We start from the raw sequence: 18,094 nt of genomic DNA, 5'->3' as shown, positions 1-18,094 counted from the left end.
ATGTCACCTACATGTTACTTGAGTACAATCTAAAAGGGCACAAGAGTTGCCCATACTGTTCTCTGACTGTGTGCCTAACTAGGTGTGTACAAAGTGATGCCAAAGAAACTGCCAGAATCAATGAAACAGAACCAATGAAGAGAGGATTTTGCATGCCCATAAACTAGAAGATATTAGTCCAGGGCTTAGTCTAACAGTAATATCAGCTGCCAAGAATATTTCAAAATAAAAATGCTGAAGAACGAGTATGAGGGCAGCTTTGTTTGGCACATCTAAAAAGCCCACCATAAGTATCCTACACCTCTACTCATCAGTCAGGCAGGGATTTGCTCTGCACTCTCATGCTTGCATCATTTAGAAGTTTCTAGGTGAGCTACTGAAGCAAACTACCTACTAACCATGCACTGTGACCCCCTCAAATAACCCAAGAAGAGTGCAAGGGAATTCAATTACCAACTTGTTTCCTTTAATTAACTTTTAAATTTTCTCCCCTCAAATCCCTTCTTCTTTTTCTCCCTCCCAGCATGTTATCCTAAAATGAACTTGTTACACAGCAGTGTACCATAAAATGCTCTTGAAAAGCTGGGAAGAGTGGCTGTGAAGTTTGTATTTTTAATCCAAAAGGAAGCCTGCTCTGTAAGTACTGCTAATTCTTCTCTTCCCACAAAATTCAAACTTTGTGAGTAATAAGAGTATTACTACCCACTAAGATGAGTAAGATAGGGTAGAAAAAGCAAAAGAAAAAGGGGGAAAAAGAACAGAATAAGTCAAGACGTAGATTTAATGGGAGCAGCAAATAAAACTAAAATGTAGACATTATCTCCTATGCGCCAGATACTGTGCTGGGGGGTTGACATGTTGACACCTGTTGAAATTATAACTTCATGTCTATTGGCCTCATGCCCATTCGTGTGTATACAGGAAAAACTGAGGCTCAGGTGAGGTGACACAACTGGCGCCAAATCACAAGCTGCTTAATTGGGGGATCTAGGATTTGAAGCCAAGTCTGCATATGCCCTTTCCAAATATGCCATACAATGAACTGCTTTAATAACCCCACTTTGCAAACTATTTCTAACAGCCCCTGAAGCCCACCAGGCAGGACACAATTCTTGAAAATTCCTCGGATTTTGAAGTTAGGACATGGAATAAAACAATTCCATAAAAGGATTTAATCCAGCTCTTTCAGTAGGTACATTTACTAATGGAATGGTTGAGTTCTCAGTAGAACTGGCTGAGTGAGGATTGACAGGGCACCTCCTTCCACCTCCTGCTGTAGTCAGTCTTTCTCATCCATTCCCATGCTCATTCTTTCAGTCAGTAATTAAATTCTATGTCAGGCACTTTTCCTTGGCACAGGGTATATAGTAGTGAAAAGAATAGCCCCACTTTCCACCCTTATGAGCTTATAATTGAGTTGGGTGATAGATACAAAACAAATAACTATACAAATTAATCTATAATTACCAAATGGCATGCCTTCCTTGAAAGAAAATGAGAGCATACAATATAGAATCTAACTATTGAGTGTTCATTACTGAAAATCTTAAAGAAGCAGTGGCATGAAATGAATTACATATCTTAAAATATCACTGTAGCTGGCTTCTGCTGAAGATTGAGTGGTTGTGGAGAAGGTCGGTGGGAACAGTAGAATCTGGGAGATGACTTAGGGGCCACTACAGCAATCCAGACAACTGGCAGCTGGCAATGAAATGGGTGGGGTGAAATGGATGATTTGAATGATATTTTGGAGGCAGAATTAACAAGACTTGGTGATGGATTGACTGGGTTGGGAGCAGGGGGAGACATAGATGACAAAGATTACTACTGTTTTTTCAGCATAAGCTGCTGGGAGGGTGGAGTTGTGATTTACTGAAATGGGGAGACTGGAGGAGGATCTAACAGGGAAGAGGGAAAATTAAAATATCAGTTTGAGACATGTTGAGTGAGAAATGCCTGTGAGACATCTAAGCAAAAGTGTCAAGTAGCAGTTGGATATATTAGGCTGGTGCTCAAAAAAGGGGATAGGATTGGAAATATAAGTTAGGTCTTCAACAGCATAAAGATATTATTTACAGAGATGAAAATAGACAAAAACACCTACTATAAGTAGAAACAAAAGGCCTGGGTTTGCAGCTTGAGCAACTTCAGCATGTAGGTGTCAGATAAGAAAAGGAGATTTCAAAGGAGGCTGAAGGAGAATCAGAGACAAGAAGGAAATGAAAAGGGAAGAGGATGTTTCAAAGTCACGGTAAGAAAGTGTTCCAAGAAGGAGAGAGAAATCAACTGTGTCAAACGCCACTGAGACTGTGAGCAAGATGAGAGCTTAAAAATGCCCAGTGTGTTTAGGAACATGGATGTCATTATCATGATTTGCTTCAGGCAAGTGGTGGGATTGAAGCCTGCTTGAGTAGTTGAAGAGAGAGAAAGATGAGGTAGAGAGAGTGCTTATAGACCTCTCTATGGTTATCTTGCCGAGAAGGAGAATTAAGAGATGGCTTAGTTAGAGGGGGATATGAAGTCAGATGAGTTGCCTTTGTTTGTTTGTTTTAAGATAGGAGATACTATGGTTTTCAACCTTAGCTGCACACTAGAATCACTTTGGGAGCTTAAAAAAAAAAAAAATCAATGCTCATTTCTCACCCCAGGAAAATTAAATCACTATCTTTGGGAATGTGGCTCAAGTGTTTACACACACACACATATACACATTTGTGTGTGGGGGTGTGTGCTTATGTGTGTGCGTGTTTGTGTGTGTGTTCCCTAGCTGATTTCAGTGTGAATCCATGGTAGAGAACTACTGAGTATTCATTCGAGTTATTCAACAAATATTTATCTGTTGCACCCACTATGGGACTGTTCTCTGCATTTTTGAAGAGTGATAGTAAAGATCAAGCAGAAGGCAAGAGATCAAAACTTTAGGAAGCAAGGGGATAATTTATAGAATAACGTTCCTGAGAAGGTGGGGAGGTGAGAGGATCTAGACATGTAGGAAGTGCTGCGCCTCACTAAAAGAGCAATTCTGCCTTTCACTCACTGTTACTCAAAGAAAAAAGAGCACTCTTAGCAAGCAGGTATTACTTCTTTGCATAGCCCCAGTTACTGGGACTGTACCTAATACATAGCATAGCTTGTGCTTAGTAAATATTTGTCAAAATTAATTGAAAGCATCTTTAAAAGATGCTAACTTCCTTCATGGGACTACAATGAGAATTAACTCATACAGATGCCTATTAATACATTTGACTATAAAGAACAATATAAATGCCAAGCAGTCACAGTTCTGGCTCAGCCGTGCTGCCACTCAGCAAGGCAGCACCGGATTTCATGCCTCTCAGCCTCTACTCCAATGTGGCTTCTTCTATGGCATCCTCCCTTTCCTTCCACCCCCACACGTTACACAGGATATTACAGAATCACAATGCTGATCTCCAGGGCTGAACTCCAACCCAAACAGAAGAAACCTGTGAGGGCATGAGACACCTGAGTGTTCTCTGAACCAGGGAGGTAATGGGCGAACTTTGGGAAGAGTGTATTTCCAAAGAGCCATCATGCCGGCAAGGAGAGAGAGGGGCCCCTTCGTACAAAATATCTCCTCTACAGAAAGCTCCACGCCAACAGGGGTGCTCAGACCCCAGGAAACAAAGTTATAAACAAAGAATAAGCTGCCAAATATGAAATATTTCACTGAAATATTTATATTTCATATATTCATAATATTTATAATATTCATATATATTCACTTTCACTAATTAAAATGAAATTTCAGAGGAAAAATGTCTCAAGCAACCCTGAGAAAACCACTCCAATTCTAGAATAAACATTGTATTCCTGAGTTTTATGTGACAGCATATACTACATTACACTTAGAAGAAAACAAAATGAAAGACAAAGCTGTCCCTAAAGAATACTGATGCATTTACTGTGGAATAAAGCAACTTCAATTTGGTTTCAATTTGCTTTCCTTAGTGACAAATAATCAAGTCTGGGAACAGGAACCTCTGTACCTACATCTGGTGATGGGCAGGGTGGGGAGATTAGTTCAACTCCAGCTATTAATGCTTTATGGTAACTGCTAAAATCCTCGATAAAACCCCGGTGAATGGTAACCATCTGAAACCCCAGCTCAAGTGGCTGGAAGCTCACTCCCTCCATTACATAATTAAGCTTGGCAGCAGGTTCAAATGAATTAAAACTGAATGTCACTGTTTTCTCCACACACCCCTATCCTTGTTTTTCTTCCTTGTCAAGGGGAGAAGGCCAGCAGTTCTGCAATTAGCAGGAAGCAGAGCAGTGAGAAAGAACCAGCTCCACGCTAATTAGGTCATTCGCCAAATGCACTCATTGCATTGGCAGATATAATCAATGCTTTCCTGAAATGCTTTAAACTTGGTGTGTTAAAGTTTTGCTATTTTATTGTACTACAAGCCTGGTGACTTCATAGAAAAAAGAAAAAAATATATATATATATATACTTAGAGATTGTAACAGAATTCTACAAGCAATGGTATCGTCCAGAGGGTTCTGGTTTTTCCAGGACATTTGTAGGCAGCTTCTTCTCTGTGACCTTTGCCATTCAGCTGGACCACCGTGTGACAATCCATTTGAATTTTGTTAAACGTCTCTTTACCATCTTCAACAATTTATTTTACACTTCTGTGTTGCTACTGGCTCCGTAAATTCTCTATTGAAACTGCTTACTTATTTATCAACACTGGGTTGTTCTTTATGTGGGGTGGGGTGGGGTGATAAATGCAGAAGTCCTGGTTCAGATTTGTGGTGGCATCTACACAGCCGAAGGAGACTTGCTCTCAGAGTAGAACTACACGCTAAGTTTCACAGCGTTTGCCTTGCTCTTGTCTTCAGAATGACTGTCATAAAAGCCCACTTGAAACACAGATGGCTTGATGTAACACCCAACTTCTTTCAAAGAACATCCAGCTGTGACTCAAATGTGATTTTTAAACAGAGTAAGTGAACACTTTGTCTAGGAATTATACATTCAACTGAAGTTCTACTCAAATTTAACTGCTGAAGATGTTTAAGAATTGCCCTTCCATAAATTCTCCCTCTTTGTCTTTAGGCTTAATAATATTCTGTGGCTGTTGTCTGGGCTCAGAGCAGGCAAACTGAGCTGCGGGGAGGGAAGGTGGCCTACAGGAAGGGCGGAGCAGTTTGTGGGCTTCCTGGAAGTTCAGTGAAGCCTTGGCTGCCTCCAGGCCTCTGGATTTCTGCTGGATTTCTCTTGCTTCCCTAAACTGTGGAGTGCTTGCTGGATGTCTTTTCTTATTATGGGGTTTCCTAGTTCTCTGCAGTATGTGATCAAAGAAGATAGCTGAAGGACAGCACTTTGATAAATTCTTCACTACTTTTATACTTATAAAGCCAAACTAACAAGAAAACCCAGTCAATTCTTCAGTATCTTCTTTTGCATCCATTACCTGTGAATGATTTACAGTGAAGCAAGGGTACAATAGAGGAACCCACACAGTAGCCACATGGCCTAACTTAGGTTTGTGAAAAAATAAAAGCAAAAGACAAATCCTGCTAGAATGCAAAAGCCAGAGATGAGAGTGTTTATTTTGAGGGAAAAAGAAATCTAAACCATTAAAATCTGAAATTACATGCTTTGAAACATCTTTATAAAATAGAATGGAATGGTTTCATACAGAAAAGAACAGCATATGTACTTCCTATGCAAAGGGCTGCAGCCCTCAGACACTTAGCAAATGGAGGCAAATAAGATAGGTTACAACGTCCATTTACAGTAAATGGATTGCTTCACTATATTCCCCGGATGTTTGCACTTAATTACCTAAACATTCTGATATTCTAGTGCCAGAAACAGTAAAATGAGATGTCAGTTTTTGGAATAGGATTTAACTTTTGAGGGACACTTTTGAATGATGATGTGACTTTCCTATTATTTTTTTATGAATTTACTAAACATCTACTATGTGCAAGAAAGATAGCACGCTAGATGCTGCAGGGAAAGCTCTAATATGGCCCTTGTTGTCAGGGTTTATGGTCTAGCAGGGAAGATAAAGAAATTTATCTTTCCTGGGGGGGTCCTCTTACGCATAGGTGTTTAGATGAGCACATGCAAAATGGCATATTTTCATTCAGTACAGTATGCATGGTTTTATGAGTACAGTTCTGCTCATCAGAGCTGAATACCTGAGTCAGGTCTCCTTTCAATGAGTGGCATGATGGTAAAATTATCCACATTCTAACTTTGTGTATGTATGTATTATTGTGTCTTTCTCTTTGTCAGTTTTGTGCACAGTAGAAATGAATTGTTAAGTACAAGGTATAGAGAGGAATCAGCACCACACAAAAGGTGAAAAGAAAGTGCTAGTATGCTAAAATGGCAAATATTTCTTCCAGGTGGGGTCAAACTCAGTGCATTTTGTGTGCAAATGACACAAGTGAGTACTGGGGAAAAGAAATTAGGTCCCAAATGGCATTTCCAGGCAGAATGAAACCATTACAAAGACAGATAAATTTAGGGAGCAGAATACTTAGTAGCATGCCACTTGAACATGGGACACTTTCTCATTCCATTTATGTTGCACAAAAAGTCTTATTAAACCAAACACAAATTCAAATCCCAAAACTCACTTCCCTCCTCACTCCATTCAATTGATTTTTAAACGAGATAAATTGCTTCTTTATACTGAGTAAACTCAAAATTAGGGTCAGGGTCATTATTTATGGGCTTAGAGAGATCACTGTGCTTTGTTGAGATTAAGGAAACTCACTCATTGGCAAGGCCTCCAACTAGACCAACCATTATTTTATTATAATATTGCAAAGATTGAGGGAGCAGTCTATTTGGTTCTAAGTGGGCAGATTAACTCTGTGAATCATTTTGCAAAGTTTTCCTTTGCTAACAGGCAGTGTTGAAGGATACAAATAAAATAACGTCTTGTGTGAACCGTTGGTCCTGTGTCTGCCATCAACAGTGGGAGGTACAAGTGTGTAACGCTGGCTGCAGGAGCAAGCCAGGGTATTGTTAAAACAATTCCATTGAGTTTGTATCTTTGAGGGAAGCAAGCTGTAACTGAGCACTCTAATTATAGCTCTAAAATCCCAGTGCACAGTAGGGTAGGCAAAACTAACTATGATTTTATTTCTAGCTGCCCACCCTTCTCTCCCTTTCCTTGGTCTGCTCTTACAGATGGATAGAACTGTAAACTATTCCTCCACCAGAAGAGCAGAAATGATGGCCTCAGTATGTGAGGATCAATGGAAGGACAATCTCATCTTGGCCCCCATGTGTCCCCCCAGGTACTTTAATCCACATTCACTCTGCAGCCAATGTCCTGGGAAGCATGTTTGTAGTCTTATACATCTTTCTATAGCAGAGACATCCCCTGCTCAACTGAACATTCATCTTTAGAAGATGGACATTGTGGCATAACTGGGCAACCACCCAGAGGGATGAATTAAGTAGTTTAGTGCAAAAAAGGAGGAAAAGAAAGTGAATCCCACATGCAAGTCAACTCTTTTATGAAACATGTATTATCAGAGAGTTTCTGATAATGAGAGGGAATTATCCCTCTCATTTCCTCAGAGAGGGAATACCTGTTTCTAGATATTCCCTCCACCAACTGGCCACTTCATCTAAATTTCCATACAAAGCCCTGTGTCCCTTTGAATGGCATTATTTTCCTGGGAAAGAGCTCCATCCATGAGTTCTTCCTTCCAAAATTTTGACAAAACTCACTTTGAAACCCTGGGGAAGCTTCTGTTTGACTAAAGCCATACATTTCCTAATTTATACCCATATTTTACTGGATAGAGTCTTCACCCATCTGTTTATAGGCCTTATCCCAAATAATTTAAATGAGTGTCCACAAGTACTGTCCCTATCACTATGAGAAATAGTGGCTCTTACATCCTCTTGGACCCCAAATTACTTGTCTCCATCCTACCTAATACACCAAGTACAATTCTAGTTTTGTATTAGAATCTAAGAAATAAGAACCTTAAGTGTACTTATGGGCAATTGAGAGTAACACACGCATGTGGTAAAAAATAAAAAAATAAAAATCAAGTCAAACAAAACAGTATTCAGTAAAATGTAAGTCCCCTTCTTACCCAGACCTTGGCGCTCTGTTCCACCTTCCCAAGAAACTGTTCTGTGATTCTTTCTGATGTTCTAACTTGAAAAAGCAACTAGAACTAATTCTTGAGCTCTTACTATTGTATGTATTAGAAGCACTTAGGGATTTATAGAGTAATAAAAATATAATTCCTGCTATCAAAATCATAAAATGAAAAACTTTTGTAGTTAAGATTTTGTAAATGGCTCTCCAGTTGTACATTTTCTCCCCAAATATAAATAGTAGTGTTGTTTTCTTCTAATTTTAAAAGTTACACAATTTTAGTGAAGAACTCCATCAATACGGACAGAAATTAGCCATGATGCCATCACCCAAAGATAAATAAAATAATTTTTTTTCTTTATTTTTAACCAAAATGGTATCAGATTATGCATACAGTTTTATACTCTGCTTTTTCTCTTGATGACACATGTGGCTACCTTTCCTGGTCAATAAATATAGATCTCTACAATCCTGTCACCTATTACTTTCAGCATCCCAATTGTCAAACTCTTTATTAAAGATTTCCGAGCTCTACATTATGCCTTAGCCAAATGTTTCCTAACTTTCAAAACTGATTTTACTCTAATATTTTGAAAGGTTTTTAAAATTAATGAAATAGGAATAGACGATACTTTTAAAGCCTCCTAGACTTTAGAAAGTTATTTTTCCTAAGATTTTTGTTTCTTTCAAAGGTGTCTCAAAGAAAGACCCTTATGCGTAGCAAACCAAATATATCAGAAGCTAGTTAAATCAAATTCAAACAATACCCTCCTGAGATACAGGAGATTGGAAGCCCATTTTCCCTCTCATTGCAATTAAGTTGGATCCATCTCAAAGAAATTTTGAAAACATATCAGGACCTTACAAGACAAAATTTCAGTTCTGTGATTCAGACGGGATACCAAAAGTTTGAATAGTCATGTCATCATACTCATGATTACACATTTATTTATAAGTTGAACGTGGACTTTTTTTTTTTCAACAAAGATATGTTTTCTCCAAGGGAATTTTACTATTATTTGTAAATTGGTGTTCTAGCTGATGGGTACCACCTTTTTTGTCCGTTTAATAGCTTGTGGTCCATGATGTACAGCTGAGGTCTTCTCTCTTACAGGCAGAGCTTACTTCAAGAATCCTAGTTGTTTAAAGGAACAGGATTTCTTGATCCTAGGATATGCTGCTTGAGATGCAGCTTAGGGAACTGTGACCAGAATGTTTAAGTACAATTGTCCTAACTAGGATCAGGACCTGGATCACCAGGGAAATGGCTTTGCAAGCAGAGACCAGAGGGGCAGCACTTGAGAGATTTTCTACTTTGCTACTCTATGTGTGGCCTGTGGACCAGCAGCGATGGCATCACTTGGAAGTTTGTTAGAACTGCAGAATCTCAGGCTCACTCTGGATCTACCGGATCAGGCTCTACATTTTGACAAGATCCCTAGGTGATTGTATGCACATTAAAGATTGAGATACCCTAATCTGCAACAAGCCACTCATCAAATCAGGACTGCGGATACTAGTCTCATAAAATTGCAGGGAAAATGGGGATCTCAAATGTCATCTCATCCAACCTCTACCTGATCTTCAAATCTCCCTATAGTCTCTGCCAAAAACTCCTCCGGGCTCCAGCTGGACAGCGCTAATGTGAGGGAATACACGGTCCCCCAAGGCAGCTCACTCTAGACAAATGCATTTAATAGAAACTGTTTGGTGTAGGTGAAGGACAAAGATGCTGGCATCATACAGTCTGGGTTTAAATCCTAGCTCTCCTATTTGATAGCAGTGAGTCAGAAGGCACAGAACACTCAACCAAAATTAAGGGTAATAATATTATTACCTTAATTGCATGTTGGCTCTGGGCATTGAATGAATTTAAATACCTTTAAAGCACCTGGCCCAGTGCCTAAGGCATCCTATATCTCCAACTCCCTCACCTTCTTAGACTGTGCTGAAATCCAGCACCCTAATTTAATCCACTTGCCTTAAATACATTCTAAGAGACAAGCCAGACAAGTGTATTCCCTTCTACACATAACAAATCTTTATGCTTTTAAAGACAGCAATCCTCCTCTGCTTATATTTGCAAAATGAATATTTGAAAATACAGGATTGGGGCTATTTTTACATAATAGCCAATTTCAGAACAAGTACATGCCCTCCTTCCCTCTCTCTTTTATGGTTGTCCTTCAGAGATACACCTGATTCTGTTTGGTTACAAAGTTTCAATTGGCCCTACATTAATATGTCCCCTTAAAAAAGTCATGCTCATTTGAGGAAGCAGGTAACCAATGTGAAGAGTGATTATACAATGAATGTATTATGCAAATTCCAGTGAACATTTTCTGCACACTGGATAAAGAATCAAATTAAAGTCTCATAACCCTTGGAAAATTAGAGTTAGCAAGCACAGAGGTTGATTTGCCCTTGAACACAGACACTGCTAAGAGCAGACATTCCTCCATCATTTCCACAAAACTGAACCATTTCTCAAGGTTTCAGATTAAAATAAGAAATCCCCTAGGAGTCACAAAGATCAGCTATTTTTACAGGAATAATTTGGAGTCGCAATTTTAAAGTGTTATGAGTTGGAAGGAATTGGTGAACTTGTGTGTCATATTTTGAAAAGCTAATATTCCAGGTAATCGGCCAGTTGAGAACACCAAAAATTGCACAGAGAGAGGGCATGTGGGAAGAGGGGAAAAGGCTTCTCAAGAATCAGCACAGGAGGGCTGATTTACAGACCTTTCCCCAGTAACAACCCGAGAGTGGTAGTTACGCAATAGACCACTACGCTCCTTCGATTTCCCTTCACTCCGTGTGATAATGGGACATAATAGCCACCTTCCTATTGCACTGTCGTGTCCCCCTCTTTGCAGCTTGCTAACACTGATTCTACGACTGGATTCTCTACAGAGAAATAATGGACCATTAAGAAGGATAATGCAGAGGGTTTGTACAGCGTTTACCTATTGGAGAACAGAGAATCTGTCACAAGCATTTCACTAAATCAATAAGCAAGTAGGGGTGTGAAGAAGGTAGGTCGAAAACCCACTCCGCCCCCATTTTTTACACATGGAGCCAGGATGTGGGTTCCAGTGCCTAGAACAGTCCATTCATTCATCAACCCCGGAAATCAATTTTGTTTCCTGTTCATCCTTTTCGGGAACCAGGCAGGATGCGAATATGAAAATATCGCTATTGATTTAACAAATGCTCAGTGAGGTCCTTTTATGAGTTCTGAGGTAGGGTCTTTGAGGAAGAGAAAAAGATAAAGGAGACATAGATTCTCTCCTAAGGGAATATGTAAGCCCAATAGAGAAACAGCCAGTTTAACACCATGATGCTCATTAAAGGCTGGACACGGTATGCTTGTTGCAAGTACAACAACCTGGAGAACATAACACGATGGCAGAAGGAAAGCTTATTTCTGACTAGGGTAGAGATCATGGAGAAGATGAATTTGAGCTTTTCAAAATGTTTTTTGTCTTTTTTTTATTTTATAACTTTTTAATGAACTTTATTGAAGTATAATTTATGTACGATAAATGCCCATTTCGGTGTACAGTTCGATGCGTTTTGACAGACATCTTCACCTGTATAACAACCGTAACAATCAAAATACAGAATGCTTTCATCACCCACAAAGCTCCTTCATGCCGCTTTATAGTCACTTCTCCCCCCAACCTCTAGGCCCTGGCAACCACTGCTCTCTGACTATAGATGACTTTTGCCTGTCCTAGAATCTCATAACAACGGAACACACAGTGTGCAGCCTTTTTTCTCTGTTTTTGTTTTTCGCTCAGCATAATGATAACATTTAGAGATGAAGGCAAAATGGTATTCTAGTTTGAGCAATGATTTAGAGACAGGTAAGTAAGGGGTGAGTTCAAGAACTTAACAGGGACCTATAACATAGAGCAAGGAGGAGGGGTTGGGGAAGGAGTGGTGTGCAATAACACAGGATGGATAACATGACCTGACCATGCGTTATGTAGAACTTCTGAACAATTTTTACACCAAATCTCACCCTACCCTCCTGCTCCCTCACTATCCTCTGGCCATGTTGCCTTGAGGCCGTGGCACCTGCTGTTCTACCTGCTGTTCCCTCTGACTGGAATGCTCATCTCCCAGACTGTGCAGAAGCTGGATTTTTCCTCTCCTCTATTAGCCTCTATCACCACATGCTGTTACTGTCCTTCATTGCACTGGGCACAATCTGTGGATTATTCTGTTTATAAGATGATTGTATTTTATCCCAACAGACTGTCACTGCCAAAGTAATAGAGAACAGGATAATATTGTCCATAACTGGACAATCACCAGGACTTGCTGCACTTTCTGGCTCATATTAGCTAATGAAAGAAGGAGTGAGTGAGTGAATGAATGAATGAGTAAATTCATAACAAACTAAAAACCTCTGCTTTTTTCCAGTCACATACTTAACTTCAGGCATTATAACTCACACAACTCTCTTTGACAAGCAATTCCTCACCTTCGTCTTCTAAAATGCCCTTTAATTATGTATTTTAAGAGCAACACAGAGTCATAAATTTGCAACACCAACCCTGAAATTGGAACATTGGCTTCATCCGTGTTTATGCACTTTTGAGCACAACAAAGCAAAATATTTAACTTCCAGAGAGACATGGAAGATGGTGGATGTAAAAGTCACATAACTAAAAGATAGTAATTATTATTATAATAAGGCAGGATTCTCTTTTCTAAATGTGTCAAATGTGCATTGAAAACAAGGATGTCAAGTGTTTTGGTGTTAATGCTTTGGCCGTTTTTGAGGAACTGGAGTTTTATGCTATAGAGTTTTAAGGTGAGGTTAGCACAGCGCTGTTTTCAGATCAATAAACGATTTTGTGTCAAGGGCCTGCTGGTGGCTTGCCTAGTTTATTGTGACTTAACAAAAGGGCCCAGGAACAATACTGCTGCGCAGAAGAAAAAAAAATAAGTGAGCTGATGGCTCATCCTAAAGGGACCAAAAACACCAAGATCAACAATGTTCACAAAGAAGTGCAGTTTAGAGAATGCCAGAACTCCATAGCGAAACAGGATAATTGCAAAGGTAGCGAAATCACTGTTTTCAAGTCCTGCTCTTAGAAACTTGACCTTGGAAATGTTTTCAAACACACAAAGATTCACCAACAGTGGCATAAGCCAGAAATTTTTTTTTCTTTCTGACACAGTAGTACCACATTAATAACTCATTTTTTATAAGTTCCTGAAAGCTCTCCTTTCACTGTACTCCAAGGTCCTTTAGCCATTTAACAAATACCACACGCAAGATAAATAAATGTTTGGAAACATAATTTAAGTTTCCTTCCCCAACCTGCTGGGGAGGGGAGAATAAATTTCCCTCTTCTGCACTTTATATCAGTTTCTTCTGCCGCTGAACAGGAGGCATAGAATTTCCTCTGGGCTTGAAATATACATGGATGAAAAAAAAGATTGGTCTAAGAGAGCTTGCTTTCTGTCCTTGTGAAAAAGGAAAGGATGAAAAAAAATAAGACTAAAGGAAACTCCTGATGCTCAAGGTGCCTCTTTTAGGAAGCAAAGCAGTGAGAGTTTGAGTAACATCAAATATCTTGAGTTGATTTTTTTAAAAATGTTCTTTCTTGGAAATGATAGAGTTGACTGTTATCTAGACCCAAACTGATGGCATTGTCTTTCCAGAAGCTGACTTGCCTAAGCTGACAGAAAGTTACAGCAGGATGGCTTCCATCTTAAAAAGTAAGGTGGTGGGCCAGCCCCATGGACTAGTGGTTAAGTTCAGCGCACTCCGCTTCAGCGGCCTGGGTTCGGTTCTCGGGTGCAGACCTATACCACTCGTCACTTGTGGGCGGCCATGCTGTGGCGGCAGCCCACAGACAAAATAGAGGAAGACTGGCACAGACGTTAGCTCAGGGTGAATCTTCCTAAAGTAAAAAGAGGAAGATTGGCAACAGATGTTAGCTCAGGGTGACTCTTCCTCAACAAAACAAAACCAAACAAAAAATAAGGTGGGGCTGGAGAGGAGTATTCCAATTCTTTCTCTGGCAAGTTCTGCAGGGTAGTTTAAACCTGAGTTGAGATAGACAAAATTCTCTTGTGTCCAAAATATATATGTCAAAATTTACATTGTAATAAAAATGCTACATACTCTGTGCTGCACACTGCGTTTTCTTTTCACAGTTTACCTCATTGAAATCTTACAACTTTATATAAGTATTATTACTCCCATTTTGCACATGAGGTAACCTAGTCTCAGAGAGCTGAAATGATCTTATTGTTACATAAATGAGTTGCAGAAGCAACCTGTAGTTGTGCAGCTGGGCTTTTCTGTCATATATATATTTTTAAAATAACAAATTCATAAACGTTTTCTAAGAAATGTGCTTCAATTATAATACTTATACGTGACATATACAAGGATTTTTAAAAAATCATGTATTGGTTCTCAGTGTCTAGAAGAGTAACTGGTACAATGCAAACCCTCAATAAATATTAATTAAGTGAATGAAAATATGATATTAAAACATTCTGTTCTTGTGTAATTGTGCTAGAGGCTCCTCTTTCAGTAATAAAGATCAAAGATGTAAGAATTTCCATACTGACGTATCCTGTCTGAGGGCTCAGACAGGTGTTGGTTAACCACTGTGCCCTCACCAGCTGCAGGAGTGCCTGGAATGTGACAGACACTCAAGAAATATTGATTGAATAAATGAATGAATGAATGGCCTTTGAAAGGGTAAAAGATAGAACCAGGACGGTCAACGGTCATTTTGGGTAATTGACGGTAAGATTAAAACATGAAATCTCTGAGAGTTTTAGGAGGGTGTTTTATCAATTGATGTGTATCTTTCCTCCACGACATCCTTCAAAGTAATAGAAATAGTCCTGGCTAAGATATATGAAATGACAGGATTCTTTCCTGTAGACCAGTAGGTTCTTTTCCAGGAAGGCTCTTAGGAATGGGAGAAAGGAGAGATTATGAGTGGCAAAAGGCAATCTTCTACAGTCTGCATTTCTAGAGGTTTATCTGATTATCACCTCATAGGCCAAGATGACAGGAGACCTGGTCTTGCACTATCTCTCTTGGATCAAACCATGAAATCAACAACCTTATGAACCCCTTGACTTTGTTTCTTCTCTCTCTCTCTTTTTTCCCCCTTTCAAGGCTTTTCTTCCAGACATGTCTCCAACCTTCAGTTCTTTAAGTTACATCTTTAAGCCCCAAATGAAACTATCTAGGTGGGCTATCGATATCTCAAGAGTAACTTTCCCTGAAGGAACCATATTTGTAATACAAGATGATTTTTCTTAGGAATTGATTTGGTGTTTTGCTCAAAGGTGGCCTCTGCCATGATGGATGAGCACGGGTTAAAGGAGGGTAAAGCAGGGGCCGGCCCGGTGGCGCAAGCGGTTAAGTGCGCGCGCTCTGCTGCGGCGGCCCGGGGTTCGCTGGTTCGGATCCCGGGCGCGCACCGACGCACTGCTTGGCAAGCCATGCTGTGGTGGCGTCCCATATAAAGTGGAGGAAGGTGGGCACAGATGTTAGCCCAGGGCCGTCTTCCTCAGCAAAAAAAAAAAAAAAAGAGGAGGATTGGCGGATGTTAGCACAGGGCTGATCTCCTCACAAAAAAAAAGAATGAAAGAAAAAAAAAAAAAAAAAAAAAAAAAAAAGGAGGGTAAAGCTGAGCTGGGATATGTATGGAGAAAAATCTATGGAGAAAGAGGAATGACAGTTAAACAGACCCTCCTTGCAGGCAATTAACAATTGAAGGTAGATCCTCAAAATTCTAACAGTACATTTGGAATTTTATATCCAAAGCAAGCTTACACCAAGTAGTGTAAGGTGGGTTGAAGGAAAAAGAAATAGTTCCTTGGTTGTGTGGAGAGGCAGAGAGCAAGTGGTTCAGGTGAGCATCTGGAACATCCTCCAGAGGTAGTAAGTCATCACACTGCACAGGTGACTTCATAAACAACATCATGGCTCCTTCTTATAGACCAGTGGCCCATGTAGTAGAGCCAGCCTACAGATGTGATCTCTTTGGGTTGCACTATTTTTAATTTTTTTTTAATTCATTGTAACATATTTTCAAATTTGAGAAATTTCAGATAAGAATCAGATTTTCATTTTTTTTTTTAAATATTGTGCCATTCATTTATTTATTTATTTATTTTGGTTCACATGTTTTTTTGTTTATTGCAGTAACATTGGTTTATAACATTGTAAAGATTTCAGGTGTACATCATTGTACTTCTATTTCTGCATAGATTACATCATGTTCACCACCAAAATACTAATTACAACCCATTAGATTTTCAGCTTCTCTTGAACAATCAGAAGATTGGGCAGCAATGAGCCTATGTGAAAACGATTGTCACTGAGTAGGGACCGCTGTCTTCTTTGGTCTGGTCTGACTACATCAATTTGCCAAAGCAAACTAGCCACATTTACTTTCATTTCTTCCTTGGGACCCTCCTGGTTGATGCAAACAAACAAAGATTAATAAAAAAATTGGATTTCTGATATTCTAATGCTACCAGCTTTGAAAATTGAGAATTATAGGATAACTTAATCATGTTCAAGAAGAGAAGGAACTTTACACAGGCTTCTCTTTGTTATCAATTAATACCACACTATCTTTCCCATGCACTGGGTCAGTCTATTTTATAGGAATATGTACATGTGGATTTCAACTTCTTGCCTAAGTATATACCGCTGTTTGAGAAACTACCAGCAAAGCAGCCCAGTTAAGCACTTGAACTCAGGCCAGAAAGCCTACTGCCAAATCCTGGTTATTAACGTCTCCTGTATCTCCATTTCCTCACTGGAAAATGGAGATAATCATAGTACCTGTTTACAATTCATAGGGTTGTTGTGAAGATTAAACGAGCTACTATATGTACGTCACTTAAAATAGCGCCTGGCACATTATTAAGTGCTATATCTATAAAATTAGCAACGTTATTGTTACTTTTTGTCAGTAAAGACTTCAAATGCATTTTGATTAAAACCCACATTTTTAATTAGTTTACCAATTAAAAAAGGTGTGACCTGCAAATTAGTCACAATGTTGCTTGTGTGGACTTCAAGTTATCAAGGCCAGTATTTACATACAACAAGTACACAGCCATGGTTAATATTCACTCAATGATATTGATCCTCACTTTAAACCTAGTGGGACTGTTTCATTTTCTATGTTTATTGAAGGATGATAGTAATGTTTTGAAAGTATTCTGATTTTTTAAAACATGGCATTCTGTATTAAACATATTTGATTTTCATCATCTCATTATGGGAGAAGTGTTTGTACTCATTAAGATATTTTAAAACTTAGTTTATATAATAAAAGGCCATCTTTAATTCCAGTCACCCCTAGATTTTCCTTTTTTTAAAAATAACATCTTTTAATTCTATTTTCCTGAACAAATTTGGGCACTTACTATATATACAGTGTTGCAGGAAAGAATTTTGCAATCCTCACATGAAAATAATGAATTTAAATTTTATTAATGGTTTTCCCCTTATTTCAGAGACTTTTGCTGCCACTTTTCATCTTTGGTGATGTATGTGTGCTAGGAAGCTTGCTGTTTACATATGCACACATGCTGTACTATTTTCAATGCTAAGTTACCAACTATTTCGAAACATTTTTGCATATTTTTATATAGCTCATATAGTTGTAAACTTAAAGGGCCATAAGAAATCCCATGATCTAAGGTAGGAATGGAACAGAATGTAGCCATTACAGTAGAAAAAGGATTCTTTGGCAGAAAAAATAATTAATTATAAAATTCCAGATGGGCTCTTATTTTTGGCATACAATATTTGTTTGGAAATACAGTGTCATCAACTTTCAAAAAGCAGGAAACTCCATCTGCTATTTGTACATTTCAGTGAGAGGATGCTTGGATTCTCTCATTGTCGTTTTTCAACCATATTGAACGAAATTCTCACTCTCGGTTAAATTTAAACAATGATCATGGAG

General features: G+C 38.9%; 1 protein-coding gene across 9 annotated transcripts in view; it reads right to left on the bottom strand.

Annotated features, from left to right (window-relative positions):
- The window catches only part of RBMS3 (RNA binding motif single stranded interacting protein 3), a 674,890-nt gene that overhangs the window by 399,671 nt on the left and 257,125 nt on the right, over nt 1-18,094 (bottom strand). The gene's annotated exons all lie outside the window — the stretch shown is intronic.

Source organism: Ceratotherium simum, chromosome 5 (genome assembly GCF_057802395.1).
Source record: "Ceratotherium simum simum isolate JZ-2026a chromosome 5, ASM5780239v1, whole genome shotgun sequence".
Lineage (NCBI taxonomy): Eukaryota > Metazoa > Chordata > Mammalia > Perissodactyla > Rhinocerotidae > Ceratotherium > Ceratotherium simum.
The sequence above is the reverse complement of the archived record's forward strand: the minus strand, read 5'-3'. Positions and strand labels throughout refer to the sequence as shown.